General features: G+C 44.9%; 1 long non-coding RNA gene across 1 annotated transcript; it reads left to right on the top strand.

The window, feature by feature from the left end:
• Positions 1 to 31: 31 nt before the first annotated feature.
• LOC115831919 lies at positions 32 to 25,748 on the top strand. The gene is made up of 3 exons (XR_004027414.1): positions 32 to 112; positions 21,778 to 21,976; positions 25,671 to 25,748. It is a non-coding gene; the product is annotated as an uncharacterized LOC115831919 (long non-coding RNA).
• The last annotated feature ends 981 nt before the right edge of the window (positions 25,749 to 26,729 follow it).

Genomic DNA, 26,729 nt, shown 5'->3' with positions numbered 1-26,729 from the left:
ATTGCACTCCATCCAGCCTGGGTGATGGAGTAAGACTCTGTCTCAAAAAAGAAAGAAAGAAAGTGAACGAATTGAGTGTGAAGAAGAAGTCTAATCTTTTCTGTCAGAAGGGGTAGGTATCAGGAATTGTTCCTGTATCATTGAAATAGTCACTCATCACTGGAAATTTTAATGCATTTAGTATTTTAAAACTATAGACAACATTCCTATTTTTCCATCTCCCCTTCTAGTTCATTTTGGGTCTCCAGAATGATTTTAAAATTATGTTTTCAGAATGTATTATACTGATTTACTGAAATGCTAAGCCAAAGGATGGATCCTGTCTTTTATGGTTTAAATAACATAAACACTGCTTGATACCTACATGGTTATCTTTTCTCATTCTGTCCCTGCATTTGAGCTCTGAGTTATTTGAATCAGCAGTGCTTAGATGTGCCCTTTTGCCTTTTCAAACTTGGTTAAGGACATACAGTAGCTGTCTGGTTGACTCCTTGAGAGTGTGAGAAATACGGGTCACCTAAATGGTATCTGGCATTAGTGCAGATAAGCTACTGTTGATTTCCTAATGCTCATTCCTTCCTAAAGTACAATAGTATTCTCATGTGACTTTCAAAGAAATTAGTTTAACATATGAATTCCACTATCACTTCATCGACAATCACTTTTTAAAGCTTAAATATCTTTAGGCAGGAGGATATACTATAACCAGGTGAATGGGTAACTGCAGGGTTGCTGTGTCATTTGTCTATTTAATAGGTAGCTGTCTCTCTAGGTACTCCAGGGTGTCTCTGTGAATGGAAGCCACTGCTGGGTGACGTGGCATTTAAGACTGTGATCAGGAGGCTGACTATACTGACCTGTAGCCTTGCATATGATAGGCCTTAAACTCTGTTAACAAATTTGCGTAAATGTTTACTGACAGTTGGGCATTGTTCCTGGGGTAGTGCAGAATGTCTTGAATTAGCTTTTGTGAGCAAGAAAGGTGAACTGTCAGATGACATTACTGAAAAATTATAGGTTGTGGGTATATAGAGCATTTTTAGAAAGAATGCATTGTGCAGATTTACCATATAACATTTAAAGAGCTTTAATGGATTTGAGGAACCAATAATTAATAGCCTGTTCTTAGAAAGAACGACAGTTTCACCAGTTCTTTATTAGTTAGTAATTTGTCCTTTGTGACCTCACTGTTAGATTTATAAAGATTTTTTGATACATACACATTTGCTTTCTATGGTTCCAGCGCAGACATAAAATATGGGAGAATTGGTTTTTCAGTAATGGTTTTAACATGTATAGCAAGTAGGAACTAGAATTGTATTAAAGTGAAAAAGTTTAAATTGACATCTGAATCTCTTTTTAAGTTTTAATAAGATGCATAGAGCAGAGAATTTTATTGTATTTTAAGATATATGCTATAATTCTTGACACCATTAGACATTTTGCTTTTTTAAAAGAAAAATTTAATTTTTAATTTTTGTGGGTACATAGTAGGTATATATATTTATGGGGCACATGAGATTTTGATACAGCATACAATGTAGACACTTTGCTTTTAATATGTAGAACAATTTGTCATTACATACTGGCTACTTTTACTATGTTTAGCTGCAGATGCTGAATTTGAGCTTTGAATTTAGTGAGGAGCAAGTGAAGGGTGGGAATGTGAGGACCCTGGGAAGAGGAGCCTCCAGGTCCTGGCTCTTGTGCACCTTGGCACCTTGTCTCCATAAAGTGGGGTAATTGAGTGCCTCTCTCAGTGTTTGAGGACTAATGAGGGGTACTTATAGAACACTGTGGTTAGCACATGTGAGATACCCAATAAAGACTAGCACTCCTATTTACAATATTCTGTTCTGCTTTTTGCTGACATAAATTGTGTTGATTTTTTTAGAAACTTAACTAGCCTCTTTTTTTTTTTTTTTTTTTGGCCAGACTTGATAGAACTATAATAGTAGTCTTTCTAATTCTCTGGCTTAGTAGGGTTTTTTGTTGTTGTTGTGTTCTTGATTTTTTTCCAATGTAAAAATTGTACACTTAGCAAAATGCTGAAATATTCTGTCTTCTTAATTTGGAACATTTAAATGTAAATGTGAAGAAAACTATTATGATATAGCCTTGAGTTTATGATGCCATAACTAGGGGAATTTATATATATCTGAGTTGATCTAAATATTTTCCCATTCTTGAGGGAAGTCCAGCAAGCAGACATGCGCTAAACACTTCTTTCTAAAGGATGCTATAATTGAAATCATGGGTTGCATTTCACCAGGAGCAAATCAGTTTCTTTGACACCTCTTTAAGTTGCAATGTTGTGGTGATTATCTACAGACTGTTTACATTTGCTAGAACCTACAGTTGACTATCCAGCATAATATTTTTAGTCCTCACTGAGCACAAGGAGATAGTACTTAGGATTTTACGAATTTAAGGTCACGAAAACCTTATGAAAGCAAATAAAGTATTAGCATAGAAATGATCTCTTATGAGGAATATTCAGTTCAGAAACTCGATTATTAAATGGGTCTGGGAAATGATTTATTAATATGGTTGATAGCCAATGCTTACTTTCTGCTTTTTTTCTTGTTCTGAGGAAATGAAAATTTCTAGAACAGGATTTCTCATGAAGCACACACTAGTACATCAAAAATGCCAAGGCCAGTGATTAAAAAAGCATGGATTTTACCCTAAGCCTACTCAATCAGAAGCTGAGGGTGAGGCCAAGACTACATTTTTAACCAACTCACCTGATCATTCTTAAACCCACTGAGGTTGAGAACCATTATTTTTCTATGAAAGCTGTGTTTTAGAAATTAGATGGTTGTAATTTCTTAGTTGTAGGTTCATAAGCTGTTCCCTTGGATGCAATGAAAATTGATGTATTTTTTTTCTTTAAAAATGACCCTAACTGGTGGTTAATTACACATGCAAGTTGCTCACACTTCAATAAATCTGTTTAAATGATGGTGAGCATAATCGTACCCCAGCTCCCTCTCTGCACTGCAGCATTGTAGCAATGGATCCCTTAGGGCCACATTTCAGCCCTAACAAGATTATGTTCAGCCAAGTGGGAGATAGTTGGGTATGTATGGGCTTTGCTGGTAATCAGCCATTATGGTTCATAAATGTCACCTTTCTCTGGTGTGTGCAGTCAGACTGAACTCACTGCTCAAGATATGAGGTGTAATGTGTAGTTCTCACGGTACGGATGATAAATCTGTCCCACAACACAACTATAAGTGAAACTTACGTTTACCGGCTTCTTATGTTTTAAGCAGTAAAACAAGACAAGTTTGTTGTTTGTGCTTCCTGCCATCAGATTTATGACTGAAAACTTTAGGGACTGTTCTTCTTTTCTGCATTCCTGATTCCTGTTACAGAGTGAATATTATTCTTTCAAGTGATATTTCTTTCCACTTCGGATAGTAAAACTGGGTGGAGCCAAACTGGAGGAGTGGCCAGCTTGCTATAAACGATCCTCGTGATTGTCAGCATTTTCATGATAACTGCAAAACTTTCTAACCTTGAGAATATGTTACTTCCCTTTTTCCTCTCCACCGCTTACTTTGTCCTGCCAAATTGTTGCAGGAAGAGATTCAAGGATTAAAAATATTTATGGGCCTGGCACGGTAGCTCACTCCTATAATCCCAACACTTTGGGAAGCTGAGATGAGTGGATTGCTTGAGCTCAGGAGTTTCAGCAACATGGCAAACCCCGTGTCTATAAAATACAAAAATTAGCTGGGCATGGTGGTGCATGCTTATAGTCCCAGCTACTCAGGAGGCAGAGGTGCAAGGGATTGAGCCTGAGAGGTTGAGGCTGTGGTGAGCTCTGATTGTGTCACTGCACTCCAGCCTGGGTGACAGAGACCTTGTCTCAATAAATATGTATGATATATATATATATGTGTGTGTATATATATGTATACATATATATATATATATCTCCTTGTTCTCTTGGGATGGAAGGTTAAGATCTAGCAGCAGAGTGTGGATAGCAAAGGGGCTGGCTGAGACCATTGTTCTGGGGCCCTTCAAGGTGTAGGGCCCATTTTCTCCACTGGAGAAAGAGGAGACTACATGGCCCAGGTGGCAGGACACCCAAGTGACCAGTTCAGTGGACACCTTTCAGGCTGGTGTAGTCAGGCAAATCAGATGCTGCGGTAAATTTCAGAGGTAAATTGCCCGTTACCTCTGAAAAGCTGCATGTCAGTTGTGACCCTGATAGAAACTTGGAGGCGTGTTGAGGACAGGAGCCCTATTGAAATGGGTGTAGAATGGATGTGAGGTGAGTCAGTGGAGGCCAAGTGGAGGCAACTCTGGAGGATTTTGTTGTGAGGGGCACAGAGATGGAGTGGTGGCAGGGGAGGGAAATGGCACCAGAGAACTTTTTTTAAAAAGATGGATGATACTAGGCATCTTTATTCATCAATATGAGTGATCTACCAAAGAAGGAGAAATCAACCATTCTAGAGTAAAAGGAGATGCGTTGAAAGAAATCCTTGAGAAGGATAAAAGGGCTAGGGCCCAGTGACCACTGCAGGGATCGAGCGTAGGGTGGAACATGACTTTCTTCCACCCTAATGGGAGTCTGTGGGGACAGATGCTGGTGGGTGCAGCATCGGGTGGCAGGTGCAGCGTTTTTCCCACGGAGAGAAGTGTTCAGGTCTTTATGGAGAGTGATGAGGAGAGGAGAGGTAGAAAATAGGTGTCTCAGATTGGAAAGTGAGAGAATTAGGGAGTTTTAGAATCAGAGGGGTAGAAAGAAAGAGGCTATGACCAGAGAAGAGACATTGGCAGTCTTAGGGAGGTGGTGAAGTCTCTGATGACAGGTGTAACAATGGCAGTTGGCAGCTGCTATTGGTGTGAAGGAGAAAGTCACTGGAGCCAAGTAGATTCAGAGCTGAGTGGCTGGGGTTTTGGATGGCTCATCTGTGTGGCTGGTAAAGTTGCAAAAGCAGATGGAGATGGTAACAGTGAGTTGGGTGCTGAGGTCACCAGTGAATGAGGAGGTATCAGTGGGGGATTGAGAGGGGAAGGAAAAACTGTGCTTCTGAGACTCTTGGTACATTGAAAGACCCAGAGGAGGGTCAGGCACCTACCTAGTCAGTTAGTAGCAAGGCTGGGATCTAAGCCCAGGGGGACTGGACTGCTCTGGAGGAGCTCCTAACAGACACCCGTGGTTAGAACATGGGAACAGGATAAAAAGACTAAGCCAACCTGCAAGCATGGCCACTGCCTTTGGATCTCCGTCTGCTGTAGGTTAGTGCTCCTCACACCTGGGAGGTAATATTAAGGGCTCTAATAGTGGTGGACTTTTTAATTTTATTTTAGACACGATCTTGCTGTTACCCAGGCTTCAGGCTGAAGTGCAGTGGCATGAACACGGCTCACTGCAGACTTGACCTCCTGGGCTCAAGCAATCCTCCCAAGTAGCTCAGATTAGCAGCACATGCCACCACGCCTGGCTAATTTTTTTTTTTTTTTTTTGTAATGACGGGGTCTTGCCATGTTACCCAGATTGGTTTTGCAACCCTGGGCTCAAGCAATCCTCCCACCTCAGCCTCCCAAAGTGCTTGGACTACAGGTGTGAGCCACCACACCGGGCCTTCTTTCTTCCTTTCTTTTTAACCCCAAGGCAGGGAGAAGTGGTCATTTCTGATGATTTTAAATCTGGAACCAGTAGCAATCCCCAGGTGTTCTAGGAAGGGGTTGTTTATGGTTGCTGTCCTGCCAATTTTGTCTTTAGTGCACTGCTGGTCACAGACACAATTATGTGTGTGGCACAGGGAGGAGACAGCCTAAGATGACTGCGTGGAGAGTGGGCCTGAGCAAGCCCCTGCCCAAAGTCCAGGTCGGGAGGCTGGGTGAGGCGGGATGAACTGAACAGTCAGTCCCCTGCTCTGTGAAGGTGCAGTCCAGGGCCTTCCTAGCTTTGGGCCAGTGTGGTCCATATCGCCAAACCTTTCCTGGGTGGTCTGAAGATTTTCTTAAGGAGAACTGCCCAGTCCAGGCACCTCTGGCCATTTGGGGAGTGAGGCAGGCAAGTCTCGGCTTGGCCTCGGTTCCCAGGCCCCTAGGAATTGGCACTGGGCTTCAGCTCACTACTTAGCAGGTCCAGTAGGGCCTAGACCCAGCTGAACCTGGGAGCCTCTGGAGCTGCCAAATTGTACATGAAATTCCTGTGTGCTTGGCCAGATAAGAGGTTCATGATCAAAGGGTTACTACCTGCACCTGCCTCCACCCCTCCCCCAAATTCTTCCTGTCTGCATTTGGCTTTTTAAGGTTCTCCTATGCAGAATTGGTTGTGGAAGAGAAACAGCATGGGAGAGATTGCAGGGTGCTTTTTATATACATTCTCACAGAATTCTCTGAACAACTAACTGCAATAAAGGGATTGGTCATCTTATTTTACAGAAAAGTTGAGAGAGATTTGGTTTGACATGTCCCAAATCACGCAGCTAGTAGGCGGAACAGCCTGGATGCAAAACAGGTGGTCTGACTCCAGATAAGAATAATTGCTAACATGATTATTTAGTAAGAGTCAGAAATCATGCCAAGAACATTCCATGGATAACTTATCTAAACCTCATCACAGTCCTACAAGGTAAGTGCTATTATTATTAGCATCATTTCACAGATGAAGAACTTGAGGCCAAGAGACGTTTACTAAGTTGTCCACAGGAATTACACGGGCAGCAGGGTGGGACTGGGATGGGAAACCAGGCAGTCTGGCCACAGGACCCACGCCTTCAGCCACTGCGCATGTTGCCTTTCTGGGGCCTGGATTCTTTGGCCCCCACCTGCCTTGCCCATGGCCGCACTCACAGAACTCGGTCTTCCTGCAGTGGCACAACTACTTGAGTGTCTGTGTGGCACAGGCCAGCAAGGATGGCCAGGCTTGCATTCGTGATGAGCTTTGTTTTTCTCAGAGGTCCTTCATGCATAGCCACCATCAGCTCTGCGGAAACAGGCCGTGAGGAATGATGTCTGGTAGACCTTGGACCAGAACCTGGGCTTCTGACCCCGTAGTTTAGTGTGCTTTCCTCCAAGACAGTGCTTGTATAAAGCCAGTGTTACTTATGCATCCTTTATCACCTTAAGAGAGTTTTTTTTGTTTTAAGACAGAGTCTCACTTTGTCACCCAGGCTGGAGTGCAGTGGCACAATCTCGGTTCACTACAACATCTGCCTCCTGGGTTCAAGCGATTCTTGTGCCTCAGTCTCCCAAGTAGCTGGGACTACAGGTGCCTGCGACCACACCCAGCTAATTTTTGTATTTTTGTTAGAGATGGGGTTTCACTGTGTTGGCCAGGCTGGACACCTTAAGAGATCTCTTGTGTGTCTTCAGGTCTTGTGGAGACAGAGCTGTACTCTCCCCAGAGAGGCTACCAGCTTACTAGGCTAAAAGAAGTGAGATTTCCCACTCCGTGTGTGTGTGTGTGTGTGCGTGCGTGTGTGTGTGTGTGTTTTTGTATATGTATTAGGGTCTTGCTCTGTCACCCAGGCATGATCACAGCTCACTGCAGCATCCACCTCAGCCTCCTGAGTAGCTGGGACTACAGGTGTGTGTCACTATGTCCGGCTAATTTTTTAAAAAAAATTTGTAGAGATGGGGTCTTGCTTGTTACCTAGGATGGTCTTGAACTCATGGACTCAAGCAGTCCTCCCACCTTGGCCTCCCAAAGTGCTGGGATTACAAGTGAGAGCCACCACACCCGGCCTTCTACTGTATTTTTGCCATGTTTTCTATCCCCTTTCCCAATTTTTTGGGATGATTTTGCATTTTGTTGGTCTACAGACTTCCATGGGATAAAGCTTTCAGGGGAGATGGTGTGCTTGGGGAGAGGGAGAGAAATTATCTCAAGAATGAATACATGGGTGAAGCAGATGGCAAATTTGTTGTTTGCAATAGAAAAACTATTAAAAAATCAGAGAATGCTAAGTCCTGAACACTTTGAGGAATACTGTATGACTCTCTGAAATACAGACCAGCAAAGCACACATTTGGTCCATTAATTGGGATCTAGGAACTATGATAATGCAGTGTCAAGAAAATAAGTGTTTTCAACACCAAATAGAGCATCACAAGCCAAATATCCTATTTATCCATCCAAGATATAAAAGGGACTTGATGGGGTGAGACAGTCTTGGGATGGAATAGGAAATGTAATAATTTAGCTTCCATTTGAGAGATGGAAATTGAAGGAGCAAATTTGCAAATCAACTTAGCAATGCAGTTAAAACATGAGCCTTAGATCTTTCATGTTTCTAGTTCAGTACTTTTCACTCCCTATAAAGTCTCAAAGTTATTGCAAGGGTCCATTTATGTTTAATTAAATGTAATGCTAATCTACAACTAGATTTGCTCTGGACTAGGCAATTGGCTAGTGATACAAACTACCTAGTCCATTGCATTTCCAGAAGCTGAGGGATGGCTGATGGCTTACTGCCAGAAAGTGGTTGAGTAGATGACATTATGCAAATCTTTACAAAAGAAAAGGTTCACGTTCTCTGGGTTGAAACAAGACAGAAGTGTATGAAATGTGTCCACCTAAACCAGAATAAAGATTTGTTGTCATTGCCTTCCTTCTGTCTGCCCCAGAGTCCAATTCAAATGCTTTTCCACAGCCTCCCTTCACTCCTCCAACCACCTTCCCACTTCAGCCCCTGACTAGCTGTCATCTGTGCCTCAATGGAGTTCTCACGTAACCCATGTGTTCACTGAGTCCTGACCATGGTGAGGTCTTCGGCTAAATACACTCCAGGTTTACTACTTGTTTAGCTGCCCCCACCCCACCACCCATAAGGAAGAAAGCATTATTGATCCTTTTGGACAGAGGAGGACAAAGAGGCACAGAGAAGTTAGGTAACTTGCCCAAGGTCACACAGCTAGGGAGGAGTGGGGTCCAAATTCTCAGTCATATGCTATACATTTCTGACATCTACCACCTGCTCCCTTTATAGATAATGCACATTTCCCTTTTGGCAGGTGAACTCCTTAAGTTGAGGGCAGGCATCCTGAGGTGGCTGGTTGTGGATCCTCACTAATATCTCTGCCCCATGGGCAGCCCTGCTCCTGAAATTGATGAGATGTGTATACCCTGCGTCCTGTTTGGAGGCTCTAGTGCCCCCTGGTGCCTAAGAAATCTACCTTTATCCCCCAGCTGGCTAATGCCACAGCCTCCCCAGCCCTTAGCGTCAGGTCAGCAGAGCTGAGCCACCCAAGGTAGGAGGGAGCTGCTCCCCACAGCTTTGACCACATGGGATTCTGAGGGTACTTTGTGGGAGAGGCTGGTGGCAGGTTTCGAAGTGGTGGAAGTAGAGAATGCCTCAATCCAGGAAGCCCAGGGGAAGCACAGGCTTCCCGGCTGAGTCTGGGGGTTGCCGGGCATTACTCCGCCAGACCCAGTGGTACAGGTCTGGGCGTGGAGCTAGGAAGGTGTACATCCCAGAGAGAGAGGCCGTCTGGGAGGCTCCCCATCAGGAGACTGGGATTCCAGAGGTCTTGGCTTGCAAAGTTGGAGGGTGGTTGGAACCCTCTGCAGAGGGCAGCATTTTGCTTGTTTGTGCTGTTCATTGCAGGGCCAGCTTCTTGGATGGCAGATCCCTACAATCATGCAGGGCCCCGGGCTTCAAGGGCCCATGTCTGAGGGCCTGTATTAGTCCGTACATACCCGAGACTGGGCAATTTACAAAAGAAAGAGGTTTAATTGGACTTACAGTTCCACATGGTTGGGGAGATCTCACAATCATGGCAGAAGGCAGGAGGAGCAAGTCACATCTTACATGGGTGGTGGAAGGCAAAAAAAAAAAAAAAAAAAGATTGTGCAGAGAAACTCTCATTGTTTAAAACCATCAGATTCTCGTGAGACCCATTCACTATCATGAGAACAGCACAGGGAAGACCCGCCTCCATGATTCAGTCATCGTCTACCGGGTCCCTCCCACAACACATGGGAATTATGGGAGCTACAAGATGTGACTTGGGTGGGGACACAGAGCCAAACCATAGCAGGGCCTATGCTTGGTTAAATGCTCTTTGGAAATAAATGAAGACCAAGTGAGAATAGGCCAGGGCTCTTTATTCAGGTCTTGCTGTATAGCAAGAGACAGCCACCACCACTTGCATTTGGCAGAGACTCAAAGGCAGGCAGAGGAGTGGGGAAGCTTTATGGGGGAAGGGGAAAGGCTTCGGATGTGCCCTGATGGGAGGCTGTTTGCCTGGGGAAGCTGGAGGCTTCTAACTAGAAGTGGGGCATCTTATGTAATTGTTTCAGGGTATGTAATTGGCTTTTCTTCAAGTTTGTCTTAAGTTGAAAGTAGGGACAAAATTTAGGGAAGGCTGGGTGCAGTGGCTCATGCTTGTAATCCCAATACTTTGAGAGGCTGAGGCAGGAGGATCATTTGAGGCCAGCAGTTCGTGACCAGCCTGGGCAACATAGACCGCATCTCTACAAAAAGTTGAAAACATTAGCCGAGTGTGGTGGCACGTGCCTATAGTCCCAGGTACTCAGTGATCACACCACCTGCACTCTAGCCTGGGCAACAGAGAGAGACTTTGTCTCAAAAAATAAATAAAATAAAATAAAATAAAGGAAGCTGTCAGTTTTTTGTTTTTTTGTTTTTGTTTTTTTGAGACAGAGTTTTGCTCTTGTCCCACAGGCTGGAGTGCAATGGTGGGATCTCACCTCACTGCAACCTCCGCCTCCCGGTTTCAAGCGATTCTCCTGCCTCAGCCTCCCAAGTGGTTGCGATTACAGGTGCCCGCCACCACGCCCGGCTAATTTTTGTATTTTTAGTAGAGATGGGGTTTTGCCATGTTGTCCAGGCTGGTCTTGAACTCCTGACCTCAGGTATTCCGCCCGCCTCTGCCTCCCAAAGTGCTGTGATTACACACCTGAGCCACTGCGCCTGACGAAGCTGTCAGTTATTAAAGTCATGGATGTTATGGGTTGATCATTACATTTGATTTGCTAATCAAATGTACTGTGCGAAAAGTTTTCAGGGGCGAGCAATATTTAATGTCAAGAGCAAAACTTTCCAGGACCTGCAGAGCACCGTGTGACACAAACCCCTCACCTCTTAAGTATAAAAATCTAATTTCAGTGCATTCTTTGCTGTTCATGAAGTGGCTCTTCCAGCCCTCTACTTGGAGACTTAGCCTGGTCAAGGCACCCCGAAATACTCAAAAAGCAAGAAAACCAAATCCTTTTATGGTGATTTGCTAATTGGGGTCCCTGCAAAAAGCAGCAGAGCTTTTGCAGCACTCAGACTGCAGTGCTTCTATTTTTCTCGTTGCTTCCCTGGGCTTCCCAAGTCAATCTAGCACGTGTGGGTGCCCAGCCTTCCCTGCAGCACTTGCTCCCTCCCTTCCCTCCTCTGGGCCAATCCCTTGGCCAGTGCATGCCACCTCGCTGCTCTAAGGCTACTGCTGTACCCCACCCTCCGGCCCCAGCCAAAAGCTCTGGAGACAGACGCAGCAGGTTCTGAGGCCACTTAGCAGCTGTGAGACTTTAACCAGGCTGCTTAATGTCTCCGAGTCTGATTTTCCTCATCTGTGAGATGGTGACAGTGATTCTGCCTTGTCTAGCATCCAGGTGAGAGCGAAATGAGATGATAATGAGATAATGAGATCATGTTTGTGAAATGTGCTGGCCCAGATTCACATGCAGGAACTCAGCTGATGCTCTCACTCGCTTACGTATTAGCTCCACATGGACATCCCCACACCCCATTGCTTTGGTGAAGTGTTTCTTTCTGGTCAAAGCAAGTTTCCGTCTTGAACTATCATCTCTGACATCAGCTCTCGCTTTGAATCCCCTCCAAACTCTCAAAGGATGAACAATTTTCTCCATGGAGTGTATTCAAGAGAATATTCCCCAGGGGCCATTGGTAGCTGCCAAGGATGTCTTTCCCCAACTTTTGGAAAAACAGTAATATGGGCTGGTGTAAGTGTGTGGCCTCCCAAGGTGGCTGTTTGCAAGGGGAAGGGCTCACTGGCAGGCACAGTTCTGAAGGAGTGTTTTGGATGAAGTCCCTTTGCTGTCTAGTGGCAGCTGTAAGGCAGAGTGTTGGGGAATGGCCATGGGCACAATAGATGGTGCCAAGCACTAGCCAGCAGCCATGTGCACTGCACCTCTCTCTGCCCCCCTGTGTCTTTCCTGCCGGGAAGCCCCGTGCTGCCATCAGTTTGAAGACCCTTGCACCTGGTTGGCACCCATATGGCACCCATATGGGTGATGCACCTGGCTGGCACCCATATGGGTGATGCCACTTTGGCAAACACTTGGTGCTCACTTTGGTTCACAGTGGCCAGAGAAAAAACAATAAGTGCTCACTAAATGCCTTTGCCTGGCATAAGCCACTGCACCTGGCCCTGGAATGTAATTTTTTAAATAGTAGCTGTATTTAATGACTGAGTTGCAAAATATCTGAAAATTTAAAAAGTGACTCTAGGAGGCTGGGCGTGGTGGCTCATGCCTGTCATCCCAGCACTTTGGGAGGCTGAGGCAGGTGGATCATATGAGGTCAGAAGTTCGAGATCATCCTAGCCAACATGGTGAAACTTCATCTCTACTAAAAATACAAAAAATTAGCTGGGCATGGTGGTGGGTGCCAGCTACTTGGAGGCTGAGGCAGGAGAATCGCTTGAACTCAGGAGGCAGAGGTTGCAGTGAGTACAGATTGCGCCATTGTACTCCAGCCTGGGCAACAAGAGCAAAACTCAATCTCAAAAAAAATAAAAAATAAAAAAATAAAATAAAAAAAAAGACTCTAGGAGCCAGAACAGGACAGCTTCATCTTCCTACTATAACTTAAGTCCTTCAGTTCTGGAGATTTTTTTTTTTTGTTATTATTATTTTCTTTGTTTTCTCTGCTCCTTTTCTTTGGAATTTGTGTGAACTGATTGTCTTTTTAAATAATCTTTTCTCTCCTATTTTTGCTCTATTTGCCTTTTCATTCTATTTTCTGAAAGATTTCTTCAACTTTTGTCTTCTAACCCTTTAATTTTCATTTGTTCTAGCATATTTTAATTTTCTAGCTTTTCCTTGTTCCTTGATTACCATTACTATTTTCCTCTGCCTTCTTGTAGATCTTGTTCTTATTTCATGGATACAATATCTTGTCTCATATTCCTAAAAATATGGGGGATTGATTTGTGTGTGTGCTGTGTTTAGTTTTTATTTTCATTCATCACCAGGTTCCTCCAGGTTGTTTTGCTTTTCATTTAAGAAATTTACTTCAGATATCTAGTGATATTTACTCATTTTTAAGAGGCAAGTACAACAAATCTGACTGGGATATTCTTTGCGTGTGAAGAGGCTTGTTGTCTTTGGGCCTCACTGTAGTGTAATCTGGCTGGATCATTATGTTGGGAAAGTCCTTTATCAGTTAGCTGTTGCTGTGTAACAAACAGCTCCAAGCCTTAGTGGGTCCAAGCAACAACTGCTTATTATTTCTCAAGTCTTTAGGTTGGTTGGGTGGCTTGTGATCTGGCCCACGCATGTCTAATTTCAGCTGGGCTCATTCATGTGTTGGCCATCAGGTGCCTGCTAGCGGGGGCCTGGGTGTTCTAGGATGGCCTTGCCTAGGACATCTTGGCTTTGTTCTATTTGGCCTTGTGGACTTATGTACTTTAAAAAAAAATCCTCATACCCTCATTTTAGTGAGATTTCACACGAGGTAGAGGTAAATACGTATGCCTAATCTGCCATTACAATTAACTAGAAGTCTTGCAGTTACTTTGTTGTTTTTTTTTTTTTTTTTTTGTTATTACAACAAGCAGGGAGGAACTGGCTGGTTGAAGAAATTAAAAGGAGAACTGTGTGGTTGGAGGCAGAAGTGTGGGAGGAGAGTGGCGTGTGATGAGGTAGGCAAGGGCTAGATCATGCAGCACTTTGCAGCCAGATTGAGGATTTTGTATTTTCCTTTTTTTTTTTTTTTTTTTTGAGACAGAGTCTTGCTCTGTCACCCAGCTGGAGTGCAGTGGCATGATCTCGGCTCACCGCAACCTCTGCTTCCTGGGCTCAAGCTATTCTCCTGCCTCAGCCTCCCAAGTAGCTGGGATTACAGGCACACGCCACCGTGCCCGGCTAATTTTTGCATTTTTGGTAAAGGTGGGGTTTTGCCATTTTGGCCAGGCTGGTCTTAAACTCCTGACCTCAGGTGATCCACCCACCTCGGCCTCCCAAAGTGCTGGGATTACCGGTGTGAGCCACCATGCCTGGCCTGTATTTTCCTTTAAGGGCGTTGAAGCAGTTTATGAGGAGCAGAGAGATGATCAGATCAGCATTCTCTAGAGACCTCTGGGCCTGCTGTGAAGACTAAACTGGGAGAGTCATGAGCAGATATGGAGACACCCGTTAGAAGCTATTGTAAGAGTCTAGCCAACAGATGGTGGCTTGGTCTCAGATGAAGGAGGGAACAGAATTGAACAGGTGATTGGGTAAGGAGGTTGGGGGAGAGAGATTTCTCCCAGGTTGGGAGAGGTTGGCAGGAGAGTGGACAGAGATTTGTTTAGTAGTGGGGATGGGGACAGAAAAATATCCAGCTTGAATGTGGACACATTGAATTGGAGGTGCCTTGGATATATCCAAGGGTAGGCATCTGCTCTATGGGGGCACTCAGAAGACGGATCTAAATTGGAATCTAAATATGGAAATCAGCCGAGTGTGATGAGGTCTTCTGACGAGAGAGCAGAGAGTAGTAAGAGAACACAGGGCCTTTGTAGACCTCACCATAGGCCTCCCAGAAAGGAATGAGCCCTGGAGAGAAAACCAAGAAGGGGCAGCTGGGGAGGGAGGAGGAAGCCTGGAGCCTGGGTGTCAGAGAAGCCCGACAGGGTTTTCAAGGAGACCCTGAGAGGCCCAGCAAGATGGGAGAGAAAACTCCCCAGTGAGTAATCCCATCGGGCTGGTTGTGGCTCATCATTTAAACCCAAGTCTCTGCCTCTAGCCATGATGTGACTGTCAAGCTCATTCCTAAGTTGCAGTATTTCTATGCCAGCCTGCACCTTGCTTTCACATGCCTCAGGCTCTTCTGGGTCATTAAGACTTACCAGCACCAACTGCATGCAGACACTGCAGCCTTCATTATACCATCACTGTGCTGCTGCTGACATTATTTTGGGACTGTGTCTCTGGCGACAGTCACAGTGCAAGGCACTTTGTGAACACCATCTTGACCCTTTGCTACAATACTATGATCACCATTTCACAGCTGAGTAAACTGAGGCTGAGTGGAAAACTGACTTGCCCAACATCACACGACTGGTGAGAGATTCTGCAGGATCCCTAGACATCCGAACAACCTGCATGTCCTTTTTAATACCACACTGTCATTAGTGATGACAATGGAGTCCCACTCCAGCGGAGTATTGCTGCATTGATCACAGTGCCTAATATTTTCTGTCCAGCTTTTTAAAGAAATGTCTCATGCTTTGCATTCTCAGGCCTGCTGGAACTCTGCAGGGGTTTGTCACAAGGCTAAGCAGTCACAGGTCTTTGGGTTTAAGGCTGAGCTAAAGAGAACCTTCGACTCTCCCTTTCCTTCCACTTCCTTTCCCAGCTGTAGTCACAAGATTCTCATTGTCCATTCCCCTCCCGCCCCCCAAAAAAGCTGAATAAAAACAGTAGGCCTCAGGGCCAGGTGCAGTGGCTCATGCCTGTAATCCCAGCACTTCGGGAGGCCAAAGTGAGTGGATCACCTGAGGTCAGGAGTTCAAGACCAGCCTGGCCAACATGCTGAAACCCCGTCTCTACTAAAAATACAAAAATTAGCTGGGTGTGGTGGCAGGTGTCTGTAGTTCCAGCTACTTGGGAGGATGAGACACAAGAATCACTTGAACCTGGGAGGCGGAGGTTGCAGTGAGCCCAGATCACGTCACTGCACTCCAGCCTGGGGGACAGAGCAAGACTCTGTCTCCAAACAAACAAACACACACACACAGTAGGCCTCAGTCTTGCTTTTGAGATCCCACCGCCTGTGAGGCTGTGGTGCCAGGGCTGCTGTGGACCCCGACTGCCCAGATATGAGGCCTGGCCTCTCTCCTACTTCCTGTGAGATCTTGGGTACATTGCGAAGCCTCTGCTGCTTCAACCGTGAACGAGGAAGACCAATGGATGGAATCTCATGGGTTTTTGGAGAATTACATGACATAGTGGATGTAAAAGCTTTACATAACAGATGTGAAGCTTTTAGAAGGCTCCTGGCATTCACAGAGAGAGCGCTTGGCAGTGTCAACAGCCCCTGCTCCCACTTTGGGCAAGAGAACGGGCTGAGAATCCTGGCTCTAGACTGCCAGGGGTCGACTCTCCTCTATCACACAATGCCTGGGGCCTAGAGCAAGTTACTTGATTTTTCTGTGCCTCAGTTTCCCCGTATGTACACTAAGGATTATAATGCTACCTGCTGCAGAAGTTTGTTGTGAATATTGAATGAGTTAAGAGATGTGATGTGCTTGTAACAGTGCTGGCATTTGCAAGACACCCCTGCGTTCGCTGTTGCTTCTATGACAATGACATGGTTATTCTGTGCATAGGGCTTTCCTGTAGGTAGCACTCCTCTGAGTGCTGTACAGAATTAGTGGCCCTTACCTTCCCTCTCCCCGAAACTGAGCAGCTAAGATCAGATCAAGATAGAAAAGCTGTGATAGAGATGAAATGAAGGCACATGGTTAAATCTTTTTTTATTACTTCTGTGAGGGCATAAGTACATTTAGCCAGGAGCTGTGTGATATTTATACACCTCCAAGCTAGAACTGGGTCTTCTTCCTTTCATAATTAACACTTAATTTTTTCCTAATTTTCAAAATGATAAATATTTGTGGTAGAAAATGTGAAAAATACAGAAAAGCGAAGAACAAAATCGCTCACAATCCCATTAGTTCGAGAGAACACATTTGGCTGTGTATCCATCCGGTTTTTGTCATGTACTTGTAAATATTTTAGCAACATTGAGATTATATAATACATATTATTTTGTAAGTTGCTCTTCTACTTAACAGTATATTGAAGGCAGGGAGTGGTGGCTCATGCCTGTAATCCCAGCACTTTGGGAGGCCGAGGTGGGAGGATCACTTGAGGTCAGGAATTTGAGACCAACCTGGCCAAAATGGTGAAACCTTGTCTCTACTGAAAATACAAAAATTAGCTGGGTGTGGTGGCAGGTGCCTGTGGTCCCAGCTACTCGGGAGGCTGAGGCAGGACAATCACTTGAACCCAGGAGATGGAGGTTGCAGTGAGCCAGGATAGCACCACTGCACTCCAGCCTGGGCAACAGAGTGAGACATTATCTAAAAAAAAAAAAAAAAAAAAAAACCAAAAAAAACCCACTACAAAACAAAACAAACAAACAAACAAAAACCTAGTATATTGTGATGTGATTTTCAGAGGACTCTTAGATATCTTTGTATCTCTTGTTGATTTTTAGGGCAAAGTTTTGCCCTCTTGTTCAAGGTTTCTTAATCTTGTTATTATTATAATGTTTTTACTGTTAAACTTATTTTTCAAATAAGTTATTTAGCTTCAGGAGGAACCTGTGAAGGATTGTTACTTGGGTATATTGTGTGATGGTGGGGATTGGACTCCTAGTGTACCCATCAATCAAATAGCGAACATCGTACCCTTGAACTTTTCAAACTTCACTCCCTCCCACTCTTCTTTTTTGGAGACCCCAGTGTCTATTATTTCCAGCCTTGTGTCCATGCATACCCATTGTTTAGGTCCCACTTATAAATGAGAACATGTGGTATTTGATTTTCTGTTTCTGAGTTATTTCACTTAGGATAATGGCCTCCAGCCCCAACCAAGTTGCTGCAAAGGACGTGATTTCATTTTTTATGGCTGTGTAGTAATCCATGTGTGTGTGTGTGTCTGTGTGTGTGTGTGTGTGTGTATATATATATATATATATATATATATATATATATATATATGCCACATTGTCTTTATCCAGTCAATCACTGATGGACACGTAGGTTGGTTCCATGATTTTGCTATTGTGAATAGTGCATAAACATACAAGTGCAGGTATGTTTTTGTTATAATTATTTCCTTTAGGTAGATACTCAGTGGTGGCATTGCTGGGTTGTTCTATTTTTAGTTCTTTGAGGAATCTCCATACTGTCAAACTTAAGTTATTTATGGCCTCCTTTACAGGAAACAGTTCATAGGCCCCCAAGAATCTTCCATCAATGAACATTTGGAACATCCTCAGGCCCCAGTTTGAGAAACAGTGCATTGGATAGGTTGCTAGATGGATACCAAATGAATAAATACGGGCAGCAGGCACCTACTTTGGCAGAGACTTCTTTGGGTCTATGAAAGTCTTCCTTTATGTTGGACGAGGCTCATAACGGTGATTGATATCTGCAGGTGCAGGCATGGTCTGGACCAACAGCCAGCCACATGCTGTTCCTGTCATTCGCCATCTGCACTGTGTTTTGACTCGTATTTCAACTCCTATTTGCAGTACCATAGCTGTTTCCAGCTATCAATGACTCTAGTCATCAGCCAGGCTACTCAGCCAACCTGCAAATATGCCAGGTTGTCCCTACATTTCCAATCCACCATGATTTTAAAAATACTCATCCTGTATGTCTATTAAAATCATAGAGTTTTAAAATCTTTTTATCAAAGGATTACATACATTAAGGAAAGGAAGCAAATTGTCACAATATAGTTTGATAAATGATCATAAAGTGAAAACACCCAGGTGATCAACCCTCAGGTCAGGAAACAGAACATTATCAGGATCCCAGAAGCCCCCTTACTCAAAAGATAACGCTGTGCTGACCATATCTTACTTTTGTCTGGCTTTGAACTTCCTATAAGTAGACTTATCCGCACTGTACATGTATTTTTGCGTTTGTGTGTTTACTTTGTTTCTCAACATTATCTTTGTAAGATCCACCTGTGTTGTGTGTAACAACAATCCGTTTATTCTAATTGCCTTATATTACATTGCCTGAATATGCCACAATTTATTTACCTATTCTGTTGATGGGTATTGGTTGTTTTCGTTATTAGGTTATTAGGAATAAACTGCTGTGACATTCTTGTACCTTTATTTTGGTTCATATGTGTAAGTATTTCTGTTGAGTATATACCTAGAAGGTGTATGACAACAGTTTTTTCAAAATGGTTGTGCCATTTACACTCCCGCCAGCAGTGTCTGAATGTTTCAGCTGCACCGTCTATTTGCCAAGACTTGGTGTTACCTGTCTGTTTCATGTCAGCCATTCTCTTTGGTGTGCAGTGGGTTGACATTGTGGTTTTACTTGCATTTGCATATGACTTATGAAGTTGAGCATGTTTTCATATGTTTATTGGCCATTTGTAAATCCTTTTTTTGTGAAGAGCCTATTTAAGGGTCTTGCCTGGGGAAGTAGGAAGAGGATGAAGGCTAGAGATAGACAAAGGTAAAGCAGGGAGAACTTTGGGATTCACCATTTTACTGAAAACTTTTGGTACCTGCAAGTAATGATTCTGGAATCACTGTGATGTTATTCTGCGATGTCCATAGCTGAAAAATCCCTTTGTATGACAAGATGCCTGCAGGGAGGCTCTCTATTGCTCAGGTATGCTGGAACACGTAAGGAATACATTACGGAGTGTGTCCCAGCCTGGCTCACAGAAAGGATATTGCTTTTCCTAGGCCATTTGAGTTCCTAGCTCCCACCACCAGTTTTAGTAGACCTTAACCTTGTAATCAAGTTGTAGATTATAGCACTATTGAACCTATATGAATCAGCCCCTCAGGGCCAAGGTCACATATTTGGTTAGAGGCAAGTCTCATTTAAGTACATTTTCTCCCCGTGTGATGTTTATGAAAATGGTGAAATTCATACCACTTTTCTACTTCTCTGTATTTCAAATCAACCACATAATTTCCCCCTTTTGAAGGTTGCTGCAATGTAAATGGAAAAGCTCATGATTTGGGCTCAGACTATACCAGTTTAACTCCCAGTGCTAAATTTAACTAGTTGTGTGATTTTGAGCAAGTCACTTTACCTTTTTGAGACTTAATCTCCTTGCCTATCAAATGGGTACATCTACCTTACAAGGATAGGATTCAGATAATTGATGCAAAATGTAAACCTTAGGTTACTGGACAAATCAATATTATTATTTATATTAGTTTGGGACCTATAGAAGGAGATCTTGGAAAATTGTAGGGCTGGGAGCCAGAGGCCATGGAAGATAGGGGAGGAGGTGAAAGTGGGAAAATTACACCCTGGAAACCCAGTGACCAAGTCTCAACTCCTGGCTGGCTTGCATCAAAAGCTGAGGCCTGAGCGTCTGTTACAAGTGAAGGAGCCAATGCAGAAATTCCTCTGACCACTAGAGGGAGCCATACATTAGGTTGGGCATCAGATGGGCCTCTATTATCTTTAGCAAAGATCCTCATGGTGCCTGCCGCTTTGATTTCACATCTGTAGGTCTGAAAAAAGCACTAAGCTTGACGCTACTTCTCTTGATTTTAAAAAATTATCTTCTTCCTCAACATAACCACCACTACCATCATCATCCTGGTCTTTGCCCATCTGTCCATTAGTCTTGTTTTCTCTTTGCCCTCTTTTAGGAGTGAAACAATTGCCTTTGAAATCACAATTTATAATGAGAAACGTAATTTTCTAACAATCCAGAGCCTGTGTCTACCCACCAGGATCTCTTTTCTCTGTAGTGCAATTACATGAAGTGCCAACTTTTAAATCACAAGTTGGCTGGCCCGCCCACGTCCATCAGAAGACAGGCCTGCCTTGGAGGGGAGCCATGTGGCCAGGGCTGTGCAAAGCCCTTCCATTGTTGCATTTGGTTTCTTCAGAAGGGGAACACCAAGGCCATGTGAGGGTCAAGCCTGAGAAAGAATGTTTATTTTTGGAGTTTCTAATAAGACCAAAAACAGACAGAAAAAAAGAAAAAGCTGAACATTCAGCACATTCATTTTACTGATACTAATGCTGCTAACTGCTCTGGGAAAATTCAACTTAGACAACTCCGCAGTGATAAGAAAGTAGTGTCCCCACACATTTTCTCAATTCCTGGAGGAGGGCAAGGCAGAGGATGTTGCAGTTTTCTCCTAGAGGAAAAGGCTCAATCCTAGAGTCAGCTGGGTCAGCCTGAAACCTCCCCGCCAGTGGGATTCACTCCCACCTCTGCCTGACACTCAGGTGGAGCCCTGCTAGGAAGCTGGTGGGGTCCTGGTGCCTGCTCCACTCCCTGGACTTCCTGGCCCTCTGCCTGGGCTCCCACAAGCTATGAGGAAGTACTTGGGGGTCAGGAGCAGCTCAAGAGCATCCTGGAAAGTTTAGAAAAGTTCACTTTTCAGACCAGGTGCGGTGGCTCACGCCTGTAATCCCAGCACACTGGGAGGATCACCTGGGGTCAGGAATTCAAGATCAGCCTGGCCAACACGATGAAACCCCAATTCTATTAAAAATATAAAAATTAGCTGGGCTTGGTGGCAGGTGCCTGTAATCCCAGCTACTCAGAGGTTGGGGCAAGAGAATCACTTGAATCCAGGAGGCGGAGGTTGCAGTGAACAAGATCACACCACTGCACTCCAGCCTGGGTGACAGAGTCAGTGAGACTTTGCCTCAAAAAAAAAATAAATTAAAAAAGAAAGAAAAAGAAAATTTCACTTTTCTTTCATATATTCAGGCATTGCTTTAAAGATAATTAGCATTATCATTTCTGTCACTTTAAGGGTAATATTAAGAGAAATGAAACTCAGGAGATTTGGCTGATTTCTGCTGATTGTTTCTTTTATTCAGCCAGTATTCCCGGGGCATTGTGCCAGCTCCCGCAGATGCAAGATGAAGACTTTGCCCTTGCCCCTGAGTGGCTGGAGAGGACACAGACGGACAAGCACCTAGATGAGATGAGAGGTGTAGGGGTTGGGCTTAGCTCTGCCTGTGGGAACCTGGGAAGGCTTCATCAGGAGGTGGCGCTCAAGTTCAACTGAAAATATGGGTAAGTCGTTCCCTAGACTGACAAAGTAGGAAAGGGCATTTCAGACAAAAGCACAGTGTGTGCAAAAGCTTGGAGGTGTCAATGATTGGGTCACTTCGTCCGACTTGTAAGTCAGGTTGAGTGTGGTTGGGGGTGTTCTTGGGGAGAGGAACAAGAAGTCTGGCCAGAGAGGTGGGTAGAGATCATGGAGAGATGATGTGCCATATTAGGAAGTTAGGGTGTCATTTATTCATTCAACAAACACTGACTGTGTGCCTCCGATATGCCGTCATCATTGTGGGCGCTGATCAACATCCAAGCCTTGCCCTTATGGTCTTACATCTAATGGCGAGGGAAGGATAGACAATAATCAAGTACACAAATACATGAGCAAGCTAATTTCACATAACAGCACAGCTTACAAAGAAAGGTGAGGCAGGTTAAGGAGCTAGAGAAAAGGAAGGAAGAGGGAAGAAGCTGCTATCTAGGTTAGGCAGGGCATTTGAGAAGAGATCTGAGTGAGGTGAGAGAAGAGGCTGGGTGAATATCTGGGATTGTGGGGGGTGGGGTGGTGGTGGGTTGCGGGGGCCAGGGGACAGCAATAGCAAAGGCCCTAAGGTGCACAGAGGTGCAGGGCCCAGATCAATAAACCTCAGAGGAAATGGTAAGGCCAGTAGGTTTTATCCTAAATGCGATGGGACACTGCTGGAGGATTTTTATTTGACAGGGTCTTGCTCTGCCTCCCAGGTTGAGTGCAGTGGCACAATCATGGCTCACTGCAGCCTCTACCTCCTGGACACAAGTGATTCTCCCATCTCAGCCTCCTGAGTAGCTGGTGTGCGCCACCACACCAGACTAATTATATTTATTTTATTTTTTTGTACAGATGGAGTCTTGCTTTGTTGCCCAGGCTGGTCTTGAACTCCTGGGCTCAAGCCAGCCTCCCACCTCAGCCTCCCAAAGAGCTGGGATTACAGGCATGAGCCACCATGCCTGGCCCACCACTGGAGCATTTTAAGCAGAGGAAGAACAGGATCCTATTTCTGTGGTAAAAGAATCACTTACAGCTGTGTTAAGAATCAACTGTAGGGAAGAAAGGGCTGAACAAGAGAAGCCGGTGAGGAGCCTATTGCAATAAACCAGCAGGAGCTGCCTCCTGATGGGGAGGGGTGGTGGCCGCAGAGTGATGAGGTGGTCAGGTTCTGCATACCTCATTCTCCAGCTCAGTGGCTCTCAAAGTGGGGTCACTGGACAGCGGCATCAGCCTTACCTGAGAAGGGGTTAGGAATGCAAAATCTCAGGCTCACCCACACCTGTTGAATCAGAGACCGGAGGCGTAGGGCCCTGCTCATTGATCCAGGTGTGGTCAGCACGCTCTCCAGGTGATTCTACCCTTCGGGTGATTTGGGTGCACGTTCAACTAAGAGGGCCACATTCACTGAGGATGATAAGTAGGCGGGAGGGATCGTGAGCCAGAAACTGGACTGGATCTGATTTACCCATTAGGAGGGTGAGCCTGGGGTCACTGTGGAGGGGGCAGGGGAGGTGTTCAGCAGCAGGAGGTGATGAGGACACCAAGATGGCCAGTGTAACTGGAAGCACACAGAGGAGGAAGTGGGTAAATAAAGCAGCGAATGGTAAAACAGTGAATATTGGCTGGGTGTGGTGGCTCACGCCTGTAATCCCAGCATTTTGGGAGGCCGAGGCGGGTAAATCACTTGAGGTCAGGAGTTTAAGACCAGCCCAGCCAACATGATGAAACTCCATCTCTACTAAAAATACAAAAACTAGCCGGGCATGGTGCTGCATGCCCATAATTCCAGCTACTCAGGAGGCTGAGGCATGAGAATTGCTTGTATCCAGGAAACTGAGGTTGCAGTGAGCCGAGATTGTGCCACTGCACTCCAGCCTGGGTGACAGAGTGAGACTCCGTCTCAAATGAGAAAACAAAAACAACAAAATAGCTAATATTTCTTGAGGGTCAATTATATGCCGGCACTGTGCCATTTCACTTGGATTATCCCAGATAATCCTGCAGTTTCTCTCAAAAGTGGGTGCTGTTGTTACCCCCATGTAACAGATGAGAGGACTGGGCTTTCTGAAGTTAAATAAGGAACATGATGTGTACAACATTGTGAATGTAATTAATGCCACTGAATAGTACACTTAAAAATGGCTAAAATGGCAAGTTTATGTAACAGATGTGACCAAAATTAAAAAAAAAAAGTTAAAGAAAAAAACAACCAAAAAAAACCCCACACAGTTTCATCAGTGAGACAGAATTGAAACACAGGCAGAGCAGGCCCAGGCCCTGAACATCACAGTGTGTAACAGGTGGAAGTGACCATTGGCACGAGGTTTGAGGGGGTCATCTGAAGAGGGTTAATGCTGATGTGTTAATTTTCTGGCATTCGGTTAAGATAGACCGCAGTTCAGATGCCTGGGTTTTAAGCTTAAGGCTCACTTTCTCCTTTCTCTTGCTTATCCACTATGTCCAGTCTGGATTATACTTTTGAAATATTTGCTAGATTTCATGTCCCACTCCCCATCCACAGTGCCACCATTGGGCCAGAATTGCCCTCAGTTTCTGGCTCTTCCAAGAGGCAGAGGAGAAAGGAGTAGGGCAGAGTGAAGAAGGGGAGCCCAGGCAGGAGTCTCCGAATTGGTTTGTGTTTCTCAGAAGCGTTGGAGAAATGCAGCACTTCTGAAAAATGCAAATTAACTGAGACTCCAAGGAGGGGCAGCAACACTACTCGGCTGCTAAGATGGTTTTTTTTTTTTTTTTTGGAGACTCACTCTGTCACCCAGGCTGGAGTGCAATGGTGAAATCTCGGTTCACTGCAACCTCCACCTCCCAGGTTCAAGCGATTCTCTTGCCTCAGCCTCCCGAGTACCTGGGATTACAGGCACGCACCACCATGCCCGGCTAATGTTTGTATTTTTAGTAGAGACGGGGTTTCACCTTGTTGGCCAGGCTGGTCTTGAATTCCTGACCTCAAGTGATTCGCCCACCTCGGCCTCCCAAAGTGTTGGGATTACAGGCGTAAACCACCATGCCTGGCCAAGGTGATTTTTTTTTTTTTTTTTTTTTTTTTAGTTTAAATTAAGATGCTTTTCTATCTCTCCCACGTATAACTTCTCTGCCTCTGGCCATGTTTTCAAACCCAACCCAGGTCTAGCAAGAGTACGAGACAAAGAGCTGAAATGAAATGTGGTAGCTTCATTTGTAGAGCTGGGCTTCCACCTTTCTAACTAGTTGCCCTTCTAACTTGGCTGTTGGACTTGGACTTCCATGTCACCTTTTGATTGCGTGTTGCCAACAGCTCTGGAGCTGCTGTTGTCTCCTTTGCCAGGGAGGAAGTTTGCATCTCAGCGTTCCGTCCCCTTGGTGATTTTTCCCATAGTCTGGGCCGTGCCAAAATATAAATCTACGTGATCTGGTTTCCAGTTGGCTCTGCCATCTTCTGTCTTCGCAGAGCCGTCATTTTCAGAATTTAAAATGGTGTCCCCCAGTGCTTTTCGTGGAAATCCAGGAGGCTCTGGAAACCAGAAGTTGTTATTTTGTTTCAGTAACTAATTTGGCATGTGCCCTGGATTTGGTGGCAAAAGCCCACCTGTCCTGAGCTATTATTTATTTAGCATACTGAGTGTAAAGATCATTATGTTTGCTGCATAAATATGAATATGTTTAATTGTGGTGTGCTCTGTATCCCAGATCTCCCCAGGAGTATCGAAGATGACGCTGTGCCTGCCCTGTATGAACCTTCTGAAATGTGAGCATCTTGGATTCCAGCCCACGGCCAGCGCTGGGTTGTGCATAAGGGACATGGACCTGTATGTGTCCTGGGCCGAGAGATGGGAGGGAGTAACTCAAAGCATTGCTCTCAGAGTCAGATGACCCGGCTCAGCTAGCACAAACCGGCAGTGTGGTCTTGGTGAATCCGATAACCACCTAGACCATCTGTTTCTTCTGTAAATGGCAGCCATGGCCTCGCTCTCACAGCACGGTGTGTGACATAGTCGGTCCCTGGCTGTCTTGCCACCTGCACCTCCCATAGCCTCCTCTTAGGTCCCTCTTCTTAAGACATGGCTGACCTCTACCCTGTGCTGAGATGTCCCCTCTGCTGAAAAACTGCCTCATTAGAGAGGCCTCCTAATCCTACAGATGAGGTATTAGCCTCCTTGCCCAAGCCCTCTTTCTCTCATTCTCCCACTTTGCTTTTCTGCCTAGCACACGTATCTCCCTGCAATTATATGATGTGATTATTTGTTTGCTTATTAAATCATCTCTCTCCTCACTAGAGGGTAAGCACTGTCAGGGCAAAGAGTTCTTTGCCTGACTTGCTGCCATCGGGCCAGCACTCAGAGTAGCCCCTGTTGGTGTTCAGTGTGGAAATCCAGGAGGGGGAACACCCTTGCAAAGGTGCCCTCTGGAATGGTGAGTGGAGTCCAGTGTTGAGAGGCGGCAAGACCAAGACAGACTCAGCCACCTGCCCGCCCTCCTACCTTTCCACTGATTCTTCCCAGAATTCCACATGGAGATGATGAGTTCTCATTTCATGTTTAGAAAGAGTTGGAGGAGGCAAAGGAGAACCGTATGCCTGTGGGCATGGGTTGGGGGGATCTCTGATACAGAAAAATGAAAGATGATTTTGTTTTTTCTGATCAGGACCAAAGACCAAGCTATTAGATATTTCCTTAAGTGCTTTTTTAGCGTGGATTTGGAGAAAAACTTGGAGGGATGATTGCTCTCTGCCCCCACTTGTGCAGTTCT

This window comes from Nomascus leucogenys, chromosome 20 (genome assembly GCF_006542625.1).
Source record: "Nomascus leucogenys isolate Asia chromosome 20, Asia_NLE_v1, whole genome shotgun sequence".
Lineage (NCBI taxonomy): Eukaryota > Metazoa > Chordata > Mammalia > Primates > Hylobatidae > Nomascus > Nomascus leucogenys.
The sequence above is the reverse complement of the archived record's forward strand: the minus strand, read 5'-3'. Positions and strand labels throughout refer to the sequence as shown.